The sequence below is a fragment of the Carcharodon carcharias genome, chromosome 1, assembly GCF_017639515.1.
Source record: "Carcharodon carcharias isolate sCarCar2 chromosome 1, sCarCar2.pri, whole genome shotgun sequence".
NCBI classification, from domain to species: Eukaryota; Metazoa; Chordata; class Chondrichthyes; order Lamniformes; family Lamnidae; genus Carcharodon; species Carcharodon carcharias.
The window spans coordinates 70,565,222-70,584,187 of NC_054467.1; the positions used below are offsets into that span (position 1 = coordinate 70,565,222).

The 18,966-nt window shown below is 43.0% G+C and overlaps 1 protein-coding gene across 12 annotated transcripts in view; it reads left to right on the forward strand.

The window, feature by feature from the left end:
- Window positions 1–18,966, forward strand: part of arfip1 (ADP-ribosylation factor interacting protein 1 (arfaptin 1)) — a 241,718-nt gene that overhangs the window by 107,270 nt on the left and 115,482 nt on the right. The window lies entirely within an intron of this gene.

The following is an 18,966-nucleotide window of genomic DNA, read 5'->3' on the forward strand; positions in this document are numbered from 1 at the left end:
GTGAAATGCTGCTTTACTTGAAAGGAGTGCTTGGGCCCTTGGAAGGTGAGGAGAGGGGGAAGTAAAGGGGCAGGTGTTGCACCTTCTGCAGTTGCATGGGAAGGTGCCGTCGGAGGGGGTTAAGGTGTAAGAGGTGATGGAGGAGTGGACCAGGGTGTCCTGAGGGGAATGATCCCTGCAGAATGTCACCAGGGGGTGTAAAGGGAAGATGTGTTTGGTGGTGGCATCATGCTGGAGTTGGCAGAAATGGCAGAGGATAATCCTTTGAATGCAGAGGCTGGTGGGGTGATAAGTGAGGACAAGGGGGACCATATCATGTGTCTGGGAGGGAGAGGAAGGTGTGAGTGCGGATGCGCTGGAGATGGGCCGGACACGGTTGAGGGCCCTGTCAACCACAGTGGGTGGAAAACCTTGCTTAAGGAAGATAGGGTCCCTCTTGGCTGCTGGGGTGAAAAGTGAGGACAAGAGGGACCCTATCTTCCTTAAGCAAGATTTTCCACCCACTGTGGTTGACAGGGCCCTCAACCGTGTCCGGCCCATCTCCAGCGCATCCGCACTCACACCTTCCTCTCTTTCCCAGAAACATGATATGGTCCCCCTTGTCCTCACTTATCACCCCACCAGCCTCTGCATTCAAAGGATCATCCTCTGCCATTTCCGCCAACTCCAGCATGATGCCACCACCAAACACATCTTCCCTTCACCCCCACCCCCCCGGCGGCACTCCCCAGGGATCGTTCCCTCCGGGACACCCTGGTCCACTCCTTCATCACTCCCTGCACCTTCCCGTGCAACCGCAGAAGGTGCCACACCTGCCCCTTTACTTCCGCTCTCCTCACCGTCCAAGGGTCCAAACACTCCTTTCAAGTAAAGCAGCATTTCACTTGTACTTCCCTCAATTTAGTCTACTGCATTTGTTGCTCCCAATGCAGTTTCCTCTACATTGGAGAGACCAATCGCAGATTTGGTGACCGCTTTGCAGAACACCTTCGGTCTGCCGGAAGCATTACCCAGACCTCCCTGTTGCTTGCCATTTCAACACTTCACCCTGCTCTCATGCCCATATGTCCGTCCTTGGCCTGCTGCATTGTTCCAATGAAGCTGAATGCAAGCAGGAGGAACAGCATCTCATCTTCCGACTAGGCACTTTACAACCTTCCGGACTGAATATTGCGTTCAACAATTTTAGATCATGAACTCTCTCCTCCATCCCCACCCCATTTCCGATCCCCCCCCCCCCATTTTTTTTCCAATAATTTATATAGATTTTTCTTTTCCCACCTATTTCCATTATTTTTAAATGTATTTCCATCCATTGTTTTATCTCTGCCTTTTAGCTTTTTTCGATTCCTTCACACCACCCCACCCCCACTAGAGCTATCTGTACCTTGCTTATCCTTTTTTCCACCCTTAATTAGCACATTCCTTAGATAATATCACCACCTTCAACACCTCTTTGTCCTTTTGTCTATGACATCTTTTGGCTATCTCCACCTATCACTAGCCCTCTATCCAGCTGTACTTGTGAACCCCCCCCCTCAAACCAGTTTATATTTCACCACTCTTCTATCTTTACTTCGTTCTTTTGAAGAGTCATATGGACTCGAAACATTAACTGTGTTCCTGTTCTGGATTTCCAGCATCCGTAGTTTTTTGCTTTTATTAAAGTCAAGTCAATGGTTGGTTACAGAGAAACAATTGAAAGATGATGGATTTACACCATGCTACACAGTACCCTTTCCTTCTTCAGTGTTAATGAGAATATCTAAATTTTAGTATGTCAACTTTTATTAATACTTTGAGAATTAATAATTGCAATACACTTTATGTAATTCATTTTGGTAGCAATTTCAAAAAAGGAATCCTTGTGGCTCTTGGTACCTATAGAATCATGATCTAAATAATTAATGGATAACTTGACTAGTACAGGCTTGTGCTAGCTTGTGCTGATTCAGCAATTTAAAGACTTTGCCTTTAATATCCTAAGTATGTAGTAACTTATTGATTACACATAGATTAGTAGATGAAGGGGAAGGCATTTATGTGGCTTCTAACTTATTTAAGGGGTTTGAATAATGTTTTAAATTGCTTGGAACCCTAGGCTCAGATTATAGACTATAATTCATTCCCTGGAGTAAATTGTTTTCTTAGGTAAAATATGGTGGCAATAAAATTATAATTGCAATGTTTACTGTTATGAGGATTCGCACTAGGACAGGCCACCTAGCAGAAAGGATAACTAGGACTGTAAATCAGACTTTAAACAATAACTTAAGGGGAGGGGACTGCTTGAAATTATGGAAATACAACAATGAAAGAATTCAGAAAAGAGAGTAAAGGAAAAACTCAAGGAAAGTTAAGGATAGTGCAAATGGCCAAAGATCAAATAAACTTATCGAGCATAAAGGTCAAATGATAATGCAGAACAGAGAGATAGCAGAGAACAACTAAGAACAATTTAAACTGTTGGTACAGCAATGTACATATTAGTAAAATCAAAATGGATGAAATGGAGAGGATCCAGATATAGTCGGGATGACTGAAACATGGCTAGATAGAGAACAGGCTCAACAACTGAATGTTGCAGGATATAACACATCTATGAAGGGAAGGAAGGAGGTGAGGTGGAGTAGCTGTATTCATGATAAATAGCAATGTCTGTGCAAATAAATTGATGTAACTAACAGTAATATAGATACAGAATCCCCATGGATTGAGTTAAAAGATAAAGGATTCACCATCCTGATAGGAGTATATCAAAGATCAGTGCTTCCCAAACTTTTTCTCATTGTGACCCCATTTATGAAGCTTGAAAATTATCCTGACCCCAGAAATGAGGGGAGGATGGGTGGGCGGGGGTGGAACAGAGGGTAGAGCTGTGAGCAGTGGGTAATGAGGGGGCAGTGTTGGAGAAAAGGCTGCAATGTTCTTTTCGCCTAATGTTTTGCAGGCTTTGTTGGAGGCAATGTTTGAGCCTCGGAGCTGATTTAATTAGATTACACCTACTGGACCAAGATAATGTCCCTTAGGGAAAGAAATCTGTCATCCTTATCTGGCCTGGCCTAATGTGACTGCAGACCCACAGCAATGTGGTTGACTCTTAAATGCCCTCTGAAATGGTGTAGCAAGCAACTCCATTGTAACAAACCACTACAAATCACAAAAAAGAAACAAAACTGGACAAACCGCCCAGCATCGACCTAGGCACCGGAAATGACAACATCAACCTCAGTCCTGTCGACCCTGCAAAGTCCTCCTTACTAATATCTACGGCTAGTGCTAAAATTGGGAGAGCTGTCTCACAGAATAGTCAAGCAACAGCCTGACATAGTCATCCTCACACAATCATACCTTACAGATAATGTCCCAGACACCACCATAACCATCCCTGGGCATGTCCTGTCCCACCAGCAGGGCAGACCCAGCAGAGGTGGCAGTTCAGTGGTATACAGTCGGGAGGGAGTTGCCCTGGGAATCCTCAACATCAACTCCGGACCCCATGAGGTCTCATGGCATCAGGTCAAACATGGGCAAGGAAACCTCCTGCTGATTACCACGCACCGCCCTCCCTCAGCTGATGAATCAGTGCCCCTCCATGTTGGACACCACTTGGAGGAAGCACTGAGGGTGGGAAGGACGCAGAATGTACTCTGGGTCAGAGACTTCAATGCCCGTCACCAAGAGTGGCTCGGTAGCACCACTACTGACTGAGCTGGCCGAGCCCTAAACGATATAGCTGCTAGGCTGGGCCTATGGCAGGTGGCGAGGGAACCAACAGGAGGGAAAAATATACTTGACGCATCCTCACAAACCTGCCTGCTACAGATGCATCCGTCCATGACAGTATCGGTAGGAGTGACCACCACACAATCGTTGCAGAAACTAAGTCTCAACTTCACGTTGAGGATACCCTCCATCATGTTGTGTGGCACTACCACGATGCTAAATGGGATAGATTTCGAACAGATTTAGCAACTCAAGACTGGGCATCCATGAGGCGCTGTGGGCCAGCAGCAGTAGCAGAATTATACTCGAACACAATCTGTAACCCCATGGCTTGGCATATCCCCCACTCTACCATTACCATCAAGACAGGGGATTGACCCTGGTTCAATAAAGAGTGCAGGAGGGCATGCCAGGAGCAGCTTCAGGCACACCTGAGAATGAGGTGTCAACCTGGTAAAGCTATAACACAGGACGACTTGTGTGCCAAACAGCATAAGCAGCAAGTGAGAGACAGAGCTAAGCGATCCCACAACCAATGGATCAGATCTAAGCTCTGCAGTCCTGCGACATCCAGTCATGAAAGGTGGTGGACAATTAGACAACTCACTGGATATCCCCATCTTCAATGATGGAGGAGCCCAGCACATCATTACAAAGATAAGGCTGAAGCATTTGCAACTGTCTTCAGCCAGAAATGCCGAGTGGATGATAAAACCATAAGACATAGGAGCAGAAATTAGGCCATTCGGCCCATCGAGTCTGCTCTGCCATTCAATCATGGCTGATAGGTTTCTCAACCCCATTCTCCTGTCTTCTCCCCGTAACCTTTGATCCTCTTACCAATCAAGAACCTATCTATCTCGGTCTTAAATACACTCAATGACCTGGCCTCCACAGTTTTCTGTAGCAATGAATTCCATAGATTCACCACTCTCTGGCTAAAGAAGTTTTTCCTCATCTCTGTTCTAAAAGGTCTTCCCTTTACTCTGAGGCTGTGCCCTCGGGTCCTAGTCTCTCCTACTAATGGATACATCTTGCCCCCCGTCCACTCTATCCAGGCCTTTCAGAATTCTCTAAGTTTCAATCAGATCCCCCCTCATCCTTCTAAACTCCATCGAGTATAGACCCAGAGTCCTCAAACGTTCCTCATATGTTAAACCTTTCATTCCTGGGATCATTCTCGTGAACCTCCTCTGGATCCTCTCCAGCGCCAGAACATCCTTCCTGAGATATGGGGCCCAAAATTGCTCACAATATTCTAAATGTGGTCTGACCAGAGCCATGTAAAGGCTCAGCAGCACATCCCTGCTTTTATATTCTAGTCCTCTCGAAATAAATGCCAACATTGCATTTGCCTTCCTAACTACCAACTCAACCTGCAAGTTAACCTTAAGAGAATCCTGGGCTAGGACTCCCAAGTGCCTTTGTACTCCAGATTTCTGTATTCTCTCCCCGTTTAGAAAATAGTCTATGCCTCTATTCTTCCTGCCAAAGTGCATGACCTCGCACTTCCTCACGTTGTATTCCATCTGCCACTTCTTTGCCCATTTTCCTAACCTGTCCAAATCCTTCTGCAGCCTCCCCACCTCCTCAATACTACCTGTCCGTCTACCTATCTTTGCATCATCTGCAAACTTAGCCAGGATGCCCTCAGTTCCTTCATCTAGATCATTAATGTATAAAGTGAAAAGTTGTGGTCCCAACACTGACCCCTGCAGAACTCCACTAGTCACCGGCCGCCATCCTGATCCTTATCGCCACTCTCTGCCTCCTGGCAGACAGCCAATTTTCTATCCATGACAGTACCTTGCCTCTAACACCATGGGCTCTTATCTTACTGAGCAGCCTCCTATGCGGCACCTTGTCAAAGGCCTTCTGGAGGTCCAAGTAGATAACATCCACTGGCTCTCCTTTGTCTAACCTACTCGTTACCTCCTCAAAGAATTCTAACAGATTTGTCAGGCATGACCTCCCCTTGATGAAACCATGTTGACTTTGCCCTATTTTACCATGCATTTCCAAGTTTTCTGAAATCTCATCCTTAATAATGGACTCTAAAATCTTACCAATGACCAAGGCCTGTAATTTCCCGCCTTTTGCCTCACTCCCTTCTTCAACAGGGGGGTTACATTAGTGATTTTCCAGTCCTCTGGGACCCTCCTTGACTCCAGTGATTCCTGAAAGATCACCACTAATGCCTCCACTATTTCTTCAGCTATCTCCTTCAGAACTCTGGGGTGTAATCCATCTGGTGATTTATCCACCTTCGGACCTTTCAGTTTTCCTAGCACCTTCTCCTTGGTAAAGGCCACCATACTCCCCTCTGCCCCCCGACTCTCTTGAACTTTGGGGATGTTACTTGTGTCTTCCATCGTGAAGACTGACGCAAAGTACCTGTTCAATTCCTCCGCCATTTCTTTGTTCCCCACTACTACTACTCCAGCGTCATTTTCCAGCGGCCCAATGTCCACTTTTGCATCTCTCTTACCCTTTATATATCTAAAAAAAAATCTTGCAATCTTCTTTTATATTACTGGCTAGTTTACCCTCATATTTAATCTTCTCCCTCCTTATTTTTTCAGTTGTCCTCTGATGGTTTTTGTAGGCTTCCCAGTCCCCTGGTTTCCCACTGCTCTTCGCTGCATTGTATGCTTTCTCTTTAGCTTTTATGCTGTCCCTGACTTCCCTTGTAAGCCATGGTTGCCTCGTCCTCCCTTTAGTATGCTTCTTCTTCCTAGGGATGACTTTTTGCTGTGTCTCTCAAATTACTCCCAGAAACTCCTGCCATTGCTGTTCCACTGTCTTTCCTGCTAGGCTCATCTGCCAGTCAATCCTGGCTAGCTCCTCCCTCATTCCTCTGTAGTTGCCTTTATTCAACTGTAATACCATTACATCTAATTCCAGTATTTTCCTCTCAAATTGCAGGGTGAATTCTATCATATTATGGTCACTTCCTCCTAAGGGTTCCTTCACCTTAAGCTCCCTTATCAAATCTGCCTCATTACACATCACTAAATCTAGAATTGCCTGTTCTCTTGTGGGCTCCACCATAAGTTGCTCCAAAAAGCCATCTTGTAGACATTCTACAAATTCCTTTTCTTGGGATCCACTACCAACCTGATTTTCCCAGTCTACCTGCATATTGAAATCCCCCATGATCACTGTAACCTTGCCTTTCTTACACGCCTTTTCTATCTCCTGGTGTATCTTGTGCCCCACATCCTGACTACTGTTCGGAGGCCTGTACATAACTCCCATTACGGTTTTTTTACCTTTGCGGTTCCTCAACTCTACCCACACAGATTCTACATCATCTGACCCTATGTCATTTCTTGCTATCGATTTAAATTCATTTCTTACTAACAAAGCAACCCCACCCCCTCTGCCAACCTGCCTATCTTTTCGATAGGATGTATATCCTTGGATATTTAGCTCCCAGTCCTGATCCCCTTGCAGCCATGTCTCCGTAATGCCCACCACATCATACCTGCCAATTTCAATCTGTGCCACAAGCTCATTTACCTTATTTCGTATACTGCGTGCATTCAGATACAACACCTTCAGTCCTGTATTTCCCGTCCCTTTTCTCATTGTTGTCCCTTTATCTGATGTGCTTGAAGTTAGATTCCTAGCCCTTTCCAAACGCTCTGTCCTATTTTGTGTTCTGGAGACTTTAATAGCCTCTCCTGGGCTCTCCTTTCTTTTCAGTTTTTTCATAATTTTCCATGAAGTTGAATCCTCCCCCCCCCCCCCACCAACCACATGCTAACCTGCTGCTTTGTTTCCCATTAGTCATACTTCTTGGAGTTTTACCCTTCCCTTCCTCCCACCCACTTTCTAGTTTAAAGTCCTGTTGACCACCCTATTTACCCTTTACGCTAGAACATTCGCCCCAGATTGGTTCAGGTGGAGACCATCCCAATGCTGATGCCAGTGCCCCACGAAATGGAACCCCTCTTTCCCGCACCAGTCCTTTAGCCACGTGTTTACTTCCCTTATTCTCGTGTCCCTATGCCAATTTGCACGTGGCTCAGGTAGTAATCCGGAGATTATAACCCTTGAGGACCTGTTCTTTAATTTAGTTCCTAGTTCCTGATAATCCCCAAACAGGTCCTCTTTCCTAGTGTTACCTATGTTATTTGTCCCAACGTGGCCCACAACAACTGGATCCTTCCCCTCCCTCTCCAATATCCTTTCAAGCCGGTCAGAGATGTCCCTCACCCTGGCACCGGACAGGCAACATACCATGTGGGACTCTCGATCCTGCTTACAAAGGAAGCTATCAATTCCCCTAATTATAGAATCCCCTACAACTACCACTTGTCCTTTTGCTCCCCCCTCTTGAATGGCCTCCTGTGCCACGGTGCCATGGTCAGCTGGCTCATCCTCCCTACAGCCCTGTTCCTCATCCACACAGGGAGCAAGGAGCAAGTACCTCGTACCTGTTGGACAATGTCAAGAGCTGAGGCTCCTCTGTTCCTGAACACAGGATCCCTCTACCTGCCTCACTTGCAGTCACACCCTGCTGACCCCGACCACTGACTGAACTTGAGGTACTTAATCTACCGAGTGTGACCGCCTCCTGAAACAAAGCATCTAGGTAACTCTCCCCCTCCCGGATGTGCCGCGGCGTCCGGAGCTCAGACTCCAGCTCATCAATTCTGAGCCGGAGTTCCTCCAGCAACCAACACTTGCTGCAGATGTGGTCATTGCAGCTCGCAATGGGATCTGCCAGCTCCCACATCATACAGCTCCAGCACATCACCTGCCCAGCCATCTCTACTTAGATAATTAATTTATTAATTAGCTTTGCAGTGTTTTTTTTTTTCAAATTTGGTGCAGATTTCCTACCAACCAATGATCCACCTCAGCTTCCTCCAGATGTTCCCAGCATCTAAGATGCCAGTCTTCAGCCAATTTGATTCACTCCACGTGATATCAAGAAACGTCTGAAGGCACTGGATACTGCAAAGACTATGGGCCCTCACAACGTTCCAGCAATAGCACTGAAGAAGGCTTGTGCTCCAGAACTTGCTGCACCCCTAGCCAAGCTGTTCCAGTACAGCTAGAACACTGGCATCTACCCGGCTATGTGGAAAATTGCTCAGATGTGTCCTGTACACACAAAGCAGGCCAAATCCAACCCAGTCAGTTACCGCCCCCCCTCAGTCTACTCTCGATCATCAGTAAGTAATGGAAGGGGTCATCAACAGTGCTATCAAGGGGCACTTGCTTAGCAATAACCTGCTCACTGACACCCAGTTTGGGTCAGGAGCTGAATGGCCCTGGCGGAACCCTTGGTTGAACTGCCGAGGTGAGTAGACAGTGACCTTGACATCAAGGCAGCATTTGACCAAGTGTTGCATTGTAGAGCCCTACCAAAACAGGTCAATAGGAATCGGGGGGAAAAGTTTCTGCTGGTTGGAGTCATATCTCGCATGAAGGAAGATGGTTGTGATTGTTTGAGGTCAGTCATCTCAGCTCCAGGACATCACTGCAGGAGTTCCTCAAGGCTGTATCCTCGGCCCAACCATCTTAAGCTGCTTCATCAGTGATCTTCCTTCCATGATCAAGTCAGAAGTGGGGATGTTCGCTGATGATTGCACAATGTTCAGTATCATTCATGACTCCTCAGATGCTGAAGCAGTCCATGTCCAAATGCAGCAAGACCTGGACAATATCCAGGCTTGGGCTGACAAGTGACAATTAACATTCGCCACACAAGTGTCAGGCAATGACCATCTCCAACAAGAGGGAACCCAACCATCACCCCTTGATGTTCAATGGCATTACCATCACTGAATCCCCCATTATTAACGTCCTGGGGGTTACCATTGACTAGAAACTGAACTGGACTAGCCTTATAAAAACTGTGGGCAAGAGCAGGTCAGAGACTAGGAATCCTGCGACGAGTAACTCACCTCTGGACTCCCCAAAGTTTGTCCATTATCTGCAAGGCACAAGTCAGGAGTGTGATGGAATACTCCCCACTTGCCTGGAAGTGTACAGCTCCCACAACATTCAAGACGTTTGACACCGTGCAGGACAAAGCAGCCCGCTTGATTAGCACTACACCCACAAACATTCACACCCTCCACCACCGAAGCATAGTAGCAGCAGTGTGTACCATCTAGAAGATGCACTGCAGGAATTCAGCAAAGGCTCCTTCAAAAGCACCTTTCAAACCCACGACCACTACCATCTAGAAGGACAAGGGCAGCAGATAGATGGGAACACCATCACCGGGAAGTTCTCCTCTAAGTCACTCACCATCCTGACTTGGCAATATATCGCAGTTCCTTCACTGTTACTGGGTCAAAATCCTGGAACTCCCTAACAGCACTCTGGGTGTACCCACACCAGATGGACTGCAGTGGTTGAAGAAGGCAGCTCACCACCACCTTCTCAAGGGCAACTAGGGATGGGCAATAAATGCTGGCCCAGCCAGCGAAGCCCACATACCATGAATGAATATTTTAAAAAAAGAAAAAAATACCGCACATCAAGGGGCCTCGAAGCTGATCCCAGGACTGTTCCATCTGAGTCCGTTGCTGCCACAGAGAAGAGGGAGCTGACATCTCCAGTTGCTTGCCCCAGCCCACAGTTTAGGATCCCTTGCCATTGACATCTTATAGTTTTACAGTGGAAGGGAATGGGAGGAAGAAAAATGTTGGCAAATCTATGAGGCGAGACCGGGTGTAGAATAATAACCATAGGAGATATCAATAAGCTGAAATAAACTGGCAGGAAGTAGCAGCAAAAGGAGATAAGGGAATTGAGCTTTTATTGTGTCCACATAACTCTTTTCTCATTCATGTAGAAGTTCAACAAGAAAATAGTCACTGCTGAATCTTGTATTTGGTAATGAAATTAAATAGGTAGAAGAGCGGGAGAGTACCTTGGTAGAAGTAGCATTACACCTTGGTAAGGTTCAAGATTAGAAATAAGAGCGACCTGAGTAGGACAAAGAGTAAGGTAATAGTTCTGAAAAGATCACGATGAAGTGCCAGTGAAACTAAAGAAAGTAAATTGCCAGAAAATTTCAGAAAACAGAAATGAATCAGTGGAAAAAGAATAATCAATCGAGAGAAACGTATTCCACTAAAAGCCAAAAACAAGCTAGCCAATTGTGAAGCACTATGGATGAATAAGTAACTAGAGAAGATTGAGTCTAAAGAAAATGACAAATAAGAAATACTTAGAAACTAAAGGAGAAGAGGACAGAAAGGAATATAAAGGGCTTGGCGTGGAGGGGGTAGAAGGGAAGTTTTAAAAAAAAGTAAGGCAAAGAGAAATCCTAAAATCAAATTACCAAGGAATATAAAAATTAACATTAAAGTTTATTCTGTAGGTACATAAATAACAAAAGGAAAAGTAGGGATAAGGCCACTAAGCAATGAATGAGATAAACTTGCAGGTAGAGCTGCATTTCGCTGTCAGGAGCGAAGCAGTGGTGCCCACCGTTGACCTGTGCAAGGAGATCTCCAGGTGTCCAGCAGCAGTGATATCAACAAGCAGGATAAGCAGCAAATCATATTGAAACATCCCCACAGGCAGCAAACCACAAAGTTAAATTCACTGAACCTCTTCACTTTTAATTTTGCATGTTTGCAGTTGGTAGAATAAATGGTTGGACCATAAACATGGAATTAAGATAGAAGATAAAATATCATAGATGCTTAAAAAATTAAAATATGTAGAGTTACTTTTAGTGGCGAAATTTGACATTCAACAAATATAAAGTTGCTCTTTCAAGGTCTGTGAGGCTATTCAGCAGTAATTGTGAACTTAGTACTTTGTAAAGAAGAAACGGTTATACCTTGTTCAACAAGATGTAACTTTTTCAAAGCTTTACAGTGAGAGCGCGAGAGTCAATGTTCTTGTCAATTCGGAAATTTCTATTTCATTACAGTTTGTGGGGGGTACTTCAACAGTGCACACTCTAGCAAAGCATCAAATCACTGAGAGCAACATCTGGAGAGCATTTAATTGTGTATGTATATGGACTTCAGAAGTTGTCAGTTTTAGGGAGTAATGATGACAAATGCAGACAGTTCTGCTATCATTACCATCATCAAAATCTAGGCTGTAATGACAGAGAAATGGCACAAGTATTAAATAGCCATCTCAGATTTTACTAAAGAAGCTAATGAAACAGGTGCTGTGCTAGAGGATTAGCTTAAAAGGAATTTTAATACAGTTGGGAAAGAAATGGAGAAAATAATTAAGAAAGTAGTAAAACTAAAAAAGGATAAAACCCCAGGTCGGGATGGAATTGGAGTTGATCATGATGCTATGTACAAAAAGGGAGATGAAAGAAAACCTGGGGACCAACCACCTTGACAGTTGGTGATCGGAATGATACTCAAATTTATAGTAAAAGACGTGAGAGTAGATGGTGAAGGGTGGTTATTCTGAATGGAGGAAAGTAGAAAGCAATGGTTCACAAAGCTCAATGCCAGAATCACTGTTGTTCATAATTTATATTAATATTTTGGTCTTGGAAACAAGTTGCTCAATCAAAATTTGTAGATGATGCCAAACTAACTAATATAACTAACACTGAGGAAGAATGCAATATAATACAAAAAGATATTAGAAAACTTTCAGACTGCACAGTTAAGTGGCGAATAAACTTTAACATAGACAAATATGAAGTGATACCCTTTGGTAGAAAAATAGAAACATCATCTGCACCTTAGAAAGTAAGAAACTGAATGGGGTGGAAGAGAAAGGGGATCTAGGGATACAAGTAAACAGAGATTTAAAAGTGGAATCACAGGTTAGAAAAGGATTTATTTCTATCGGCACATAATTCATAAGAGGTGAAGTTTTGTTAAACTTATTTAGGACCCAAGTCAGGGTGCACTTGGGTACACAGTTCTGGTCTCCATATGATAAAAAAGACATAGAGGCATTGCAGAAAGTGCAAAATAGATTTAGAAGGACGGTACCAGAACTGAGATAACAGAGCTATCGTGAACTGCTGAACAGGCTGGGGCTTTTTCCCTTTGGAAAATGGAACATGTAAGGGTGATCTCATAGTGGCCTTTAAAATTATGAATTGGTTGGATAGGGTCAACATGGAGAGAATATTTTCACGTGTGGGATCATTCAAAACTCGGAGCCATAAATGCAAGATAGTTTCTAATAAATTCAATAGAAGAAATTTTTTTACTCCTATGTTTAGAATGTGAAACCCATTACCACAGGAAGTGGTAAATAGCTTAGATGCTTTAAAAAAGCAACTAGACAAGTACGTGAGAGAAAAAGGAATAGAAAGATATGCTGAGAGGCTGAGGTCATGTAGGTAGAATGGAAGGAGACTCCTGGATTATAGACACCAATTGGGCTACTTGCCCTGTTTCCGTATATATTTTCTTTAATGTAATCTTGCAAGTAGTCCAGCCAGTTCTCCAGTGGTATAGCACGAGCCAGGCTTGTCCACCTTTTCACATGAGGTGCCATATTTCAACTTTTTTTCTCACTCAAGGGGCCGATGAGCAAATTATAGCAAAATAAGGTTTGGCACCAACATGAAACATCAATTTCAAAACAAAATCATTGTAAAGCAATAAGTTGATAGTTTTAAAAGAGTAATTAAGAAAAATGACCATTGAAAAAAATGCCAAGCAGCAGATTTAACCAATAAAACCATTTGTGCCTTTTCACTTAAGAAGCAGAGCTAGAGAGACAGACTAGGCCCCAGGTCCTGGTCACCAGGGAAGGGGCGGGGACTGGCGCTGAGCTAATGAATTGGGTTTAACTAACACTGACCTTGCATTAGCCTCTGGTTGTGCACTCAGCTGAAGTCATATGAAAGCACGGGCTCGTTCGCTCCCTTGTATGGGCTTGCGCGCTCGCACCCTCACGTTGTCTTGCTCCCTCACACGCCCCTGCGCAGACTCCTGTGTCCTGCCTAGGCCCGCCAAGTTTGGACCTTTTACCGCTGAGGAGATATTCAGGACGTTGTGAAGAGATGAGCTTCCTCACTCCACCCTGTTTGAGACTCCAGCTGTCCCAGGTGGGAGGCTGGGTATGCGCTGTTCTGTGACCCTGCTGAACTTCATGGCTTCCCTGGTCTGCTCCACCATTTTGAGCCCTGTGCTCCTTTAGGAGGCCAGTGCCTGCATGGGAGGGTGGGAGAGCGAGCACTCAGCCAAAGGCAGAAGAGAACGCATGGTGAGCCTATTGGCAGCAAACACAGGAAAGAAACGGCATGTGATTGGTGGAACAGCTCCTTGAAGACCTTTCATTGAACCTACCCATTGTTTGAATAGTGAGTCCAAGGGCCCGATACAGAGGCTGTGCAGGATTGTGGCCAGCAGGTCATGTGCTGGTCACACTTGGTGTAACACATTTTTAAAAAAGAGAAATAGTTTTTGTTCCTTAAGTAAGGCGGTCTGAGGTGATTCAGCATTGCTTTTGTCGATGTGCATAATAATGAGTTGTCACATTTTATTTTCAGCTTCACATTGCTAGTTATTTCCACACAAGGAGAAGCTGGTGAATCATATGCCGTCAAGCAGTATGCCACCTTTTCAACTGTATTTTAAAATATAAATTTCAATGTTTTGAGCCAACACTTTGCCAAATGCATCACAGATGGAAGTTGCCTTGTTCAGCTGTACTTGAACATAGTCTACATAAATGTAATTTGATTTCCATTTAAAATGCTCACAGTCCAAAAGCCTTTGTTAGCTGTGATAGAAATATAGAAGCATAGAAAATTTATGATACAGAAGGAGGCCATTGTGTTTGTGTAAGCAGGAAAAGAGCTGTCAGCCTAATCCCACTTTCTAGTTCTTGGCCTGTAGTGCTGTAGATTACAACCCTTCAAGTGCATATCCAACTAGTTTTTAAGTGTCATGATGGTTTCTTCCCTATTACCTTTTCGGGCAGTGGTTCCAGACCCCCATCACCCTCCGGGTGAAAACATTTCTTCTCAACTCCCCTCTAATCTTTACTTTAACTCTCTGCCCCATGGCTATTAACCTCTCTGCTAACTGTAATAGGTCCTTCCTGTTCATCCAATCAAGATCCCTTATTTTATACACCTCAATTAAATCTCTTTTCAGTCTCCTCTGTTCCAAAGAAACAACTCCAACCTATCTGATCTAAAATTCTCCATTCTTTGCAACATCTTCGTACCTCTCCTCTATACTCTCTCTAGTGCAGTCATATCTTTCCTGTAATGTGGTGAGCAGAATGGTATCCAGTATTCTAATTCATGTTCTATACAATACTAGCATAACCTCCCTGCTCTTGTGTTCTCTGCCTCAGCAAATAAAGGAAAGTATCTCATTTACCATCTTAACTTGCTTTTCTACCTGTTACCTTCAGGAATCTTTGGACATGCACTCTATGGTCCCTTGTTCCTCTACGCTCCTAAGTATCTTCCTATTTATTGTGTATTCCTTTAACTTGTTTGCCTTCCTCAAATGCATTGCCACATGCTTCGGCAGATTGAATTTCATTTTCACTGTTTCTGCCCACTTGATGAGTCCATTGATATCCTGCAATCTATAGCTTTCTTCCCCACTATCAACCACACACTCAATTTTTGTATCATCTGCAAACTTCTTAATCATTTAAGTCTAACTCATTGATATACACCTCGAAAGGCAAGGAACCTAGTATGGAGTCCTGCACAACCCCACTGGAAACTGCCTTCCAGTCACAAAAACATCCGTCAGCCATGACCTTTTGCTTCCTGCCACTCAGTCAATTTTGGATCCAACTTGCCACTTTCCCTTGGATCCCTTAGATTCTTATTTTTCTGACTAATCTGCCACATTGTCAAAAGCCTTGCTAAAATCCACGTAGACTCTACCCTGTTTAATTAGACAAATCCATGCTGACCATCATTGATTAATCCTTACCTTTCTGAATAACTAATTATACTGTCCCTCAAAACTTTTACCAATAATTTGCCTACCGCTGAAGTTAGACTGATGGGTCTGTAATTATTCAGGCTATCACTTTTTCTCCCTTTTCAAACAACAGAGCAATGTTAGCAGCTTTCCAGTCCTCCAGCACATCATTTGTAGTCAGTGCTACTTCACCCCTTGCTTTTCTGAGCAACCTGGGATACGTTTCATCCAGGCCTACTTTCAGGGATGCAAAATCCTTAATATTTCCCCTGCCAGTCTAATTATCTGACTCAATATTGCACTTTCCTCCCCCTTGACTGCAAAGTATGCATCTTCCCCCTCTTTCCTGAAGACAGATCAAAATATTTATTAAGAAACATGTCCGTGTTATCTGCATCCACACGCAGGTTACCTTTCTGATCTCTAATGGGCCCAGTTCTTTCATTAGTTATCCCCTTGCTGCTTTTGCATTTATAAAACATCTTTTGGGTTTTCCTTGATTTTACTTGACAGCTTTCTTATGTTTTCTGCTTTCCTAATTTTGCCCCTGCGCTCTCTGTAGGCTTTCTGCCGTACTGAGTTTTGCCTTATATTGTGTAATTGCCTTGTCTATTGATGCTATATTTTTGTCTCAACAAATGTAATTTAGCAAACTCTTCCAAAAAGTCAAAAATGGCTTCTGGTGATCATAACCTAATTACAGATGAGAAGACCATTCATCCCATTGTAGTTAATTCATCCACAAGCACGTACAGCTCTCCCAACTGCCCCCGGTTCAGTTTCTAATTGTGCCATAAATTTATCCAGTGCTTTTGCATCCACCATCTACCAGGAACTCTATTCCAAGTGCTGAACACTTTCTATAGGAAAAAGAATTTCCAGATGTCAGTTTTAAAATTACTTTTTATTCATTTGAACCCATGTCACCTTGTTCTGATCCCACAATTTAATTTAAAGTAATACTTAGATCTACATTTTCCATACTGTTTAACACTTTATATATTTCTGTGAGATCACCTCTCAAATGCCCTGTTTCCTGGCGGGAAAGCTTGTCTCTCTAGTTTATCTTCTTATCGGAGAACCGACACAAGGCTCTGCTCTTGAATATCTCTGATCTGGGTGAGCAGAAACTGACAGTGTTCATGATGTTGTCTGACTGGAATACTGCACATTTTGACCATGACTTCCAATAGAATGTTCAACTGCTTTGAGCATAGTCTACTGATTCCCAGGTCTCAATCCACCTTATCTGTATTGCACCACCATTCTTCGAGTGCTTGTTCTTATTTTTCCATCTAATGCCTGCATTAAATTTAATTTTGTTGTTAACCAGCCCAAGTACTTATTTTGTAAATTACGATGTGTATTTTCAAACTACTTTCTTTGGTTCAATTGCTGCTCTCTGTTTAATGTCATAAGAATTTCTGAGTCCAGATCTTTATGTAACTGAAAAACAATGATGATTCCACTCTTATTCCTGGCACCTTAATTACTGTCCCCTGACCTAACTCGCTTCATGAGTACTCACTGTTTTTCTCCTTCAACTAAATCCTTATCCATTCCTAGAGTTTAGTCTGGATCTCTACAGCTTTGAGTTTGATTAATAACCTTTCACAGCCAATATTCTATTGACCTGTGCCAATAAAGAATTAGAGCATCCTCACAAATCACTGGCTAGCTCATTTGTGGTGCACAAGTGCAGCACACACTCTTCATTTCCACCCTTCCAGACAGTATTGATTGCATAAAAACAAAAAAACTGCGGATGCTGGAAATCCAAAACAAAAACAGAATTACTTGGAAAAACTCAGCAGGTTTTTTCTCCGCCGATGCTGCCAGACCTGCTGAGTTTTTCCAGGTAATTCTGTTTTAGTATTGATTGCATCCTGCTTGAAATAACATATTATGGATGTTGGGTGAAGACTGGAGTGAGGCTGAGTAGTGATATTATCTATGGTAAATAGCTAATAGGCACCTTTATAGGCTTATACATGCAGAATGACCATTTGAACAGGGTATCATTTTATTTCAACGTCTTCAGAAGATAGGTTGGTGGTGGGGGGGGTGGTGGTAGCATTGGCTGCTGAATAATTATTTGTCGGAAGAGTTCTCTGCTTTCCTTAGTGCCATTGAATTTTTTTACATCCATGTGAGGGAACAGGGGGGACCTTGGCTTAATATCTTATCGGAAATACAGCACTTTTTGTTGCAAGAAAACTTTCTCAATCCTACATAAAAGTATCAGCCTATATTATTTGCTGCAGCGTCTAGAGTGGATTTGAATTCACAACCTTCTGAGAATGCTGCCACTAAGCCAAGGTTTAAACACCAGCAAGTAGTTACCTGAAAGAGTGATGAAACATGGTGTAAGCTGCAGATTTACATGGCATTCAGTCACTTGTATGAGAGGAACAAAACGTGAAATACACAAAGGAATTTTATTGAGCAAAGGATTCTTAGATTTAGGAAGAAATTGCAAGTGCTGATGAAGTTAGCATTTTCTAGATGACATGCTTCACCAGGCCATTTCTTTTTAGACTTTTTGATTTATCGAACAGCATTTTACAGATAGTTAGCTGTTTAAAAGGCAGAATTCTGATTATATTTCCTGGAAAAGTTAAAGATGTTTTAAATATGAGAAATTAAATATTTATATGGTGGTTATTGTTTTTTATACGGTCAAGTTAACTCACCCTTATAGAAAAGCAAAAATACTGTGAATGCTGGAAATCTGAAATAAAAGCAGAAAAGTTAGTATTGATTTAAATCCCCTTAACTTTGATGTAAATAGAAGTCATACAGAAATTTAAGAGATCAAAAATATTAGCCAACAGTGGGAGACTGGAGTTCATCTGATGGGATAGGATAGAAGAATGGCAGAACAAGTTAGGATTTAGCAAATTGGTGTTGTGTAGCACAATGTGGTTTTACTGTGGCATAAATCTGACTGTGATATAGTGAGCACCCACTAGAACCAGATAAGTAAAGGGCATGAGATATCACACTTAATTTACATGAATTAAATACAGACCCATAAAATTATCCATATTGCTGGGAATCAACATCTCATCAGTCCCACAAGCTGCAGCAGGTTAAGGAAAATGAATGGTCCAACTTATATTAAATTGTGTTAATTGTTAAATTATGTTATACTATGTTCATTGTTTTAGTGCTAATAACACACAGCATAATTTACCAGAAATGAAATTTATTTCATTTTGAGATAACATTTCTTCTGTGTACATCTTACCATCAGATAATAAAAAAACAAAAATGCTAGAAATACTCAGTTGATCAGACAGCCTCTGTGTAGGGCATCAACCTGAAATATTAACTCTGTTTCTCGCTCCACAAATGCTACCTGACC